The sequence below is a fragment of the Chaetura pelagica genome, unplaced genomic scaffold (genome assembly GCF_000747805.2).
Source record: "Chaetura pelagica isolate M959 unplaced genomic scaffold, ChaPel_1.0 scaffold301, whole genome shotgun sequence".
In the NCBI taxonomy this organism is placed as follows: domain Eukaryota; kingdom Metazoa; phylum Chordata; class Aves; order Apodiformes; family Apodidae; genus Chaetura; species Chaetura pelagica.
In genome coordinates this window covers 350,801-351,234 of record NW_009952150.1, presented here as the reverse complement: position 1 = coordinate 351,234, position 434 = coordinate 350,801, and positions in this window count along the sequence as shown.

The window sequence follows — 434 nt, the reverse complement described above, 5'->3', positions numbered from 1 at the left end:
TGCCGGCTGCCTGCGCGGGCGGCGCTATGGGCTGCTGGGGCATGTGGGAGGCACAGGCTGTAGAGCGGATGCCGTCTGCCCCTGCTGTCTCTGGTTCCTGGCGATGAGGTGGCACTGCTGAAACGTGTCCCCTGTGACTCGTCCTAGTGATGCCGAAAGAGCCTGCGGGCCGCTGGCGTATGCTGCGTAGCGACATTAATGTGTTGTGACTGATGATAGCTCTGTGCTGGTGAAGGACACTGCTGCGTGGCTTGCCGCGCTGCTGTCATGCGATGCCCTGGCCCGTGGGGCTGGTCCTGCTCTGGGGCAGGCTGTGGGGGCTGAGATCCAGATCCTTTTCCCCAGGATCTGACAGAAAGTGTGATTCCTGGGGAAGGGAGGGAGGGGAAGCTGTTTTCCTGGGACACCCTGTCTTGCAGGCTGCCTGCTGTGCC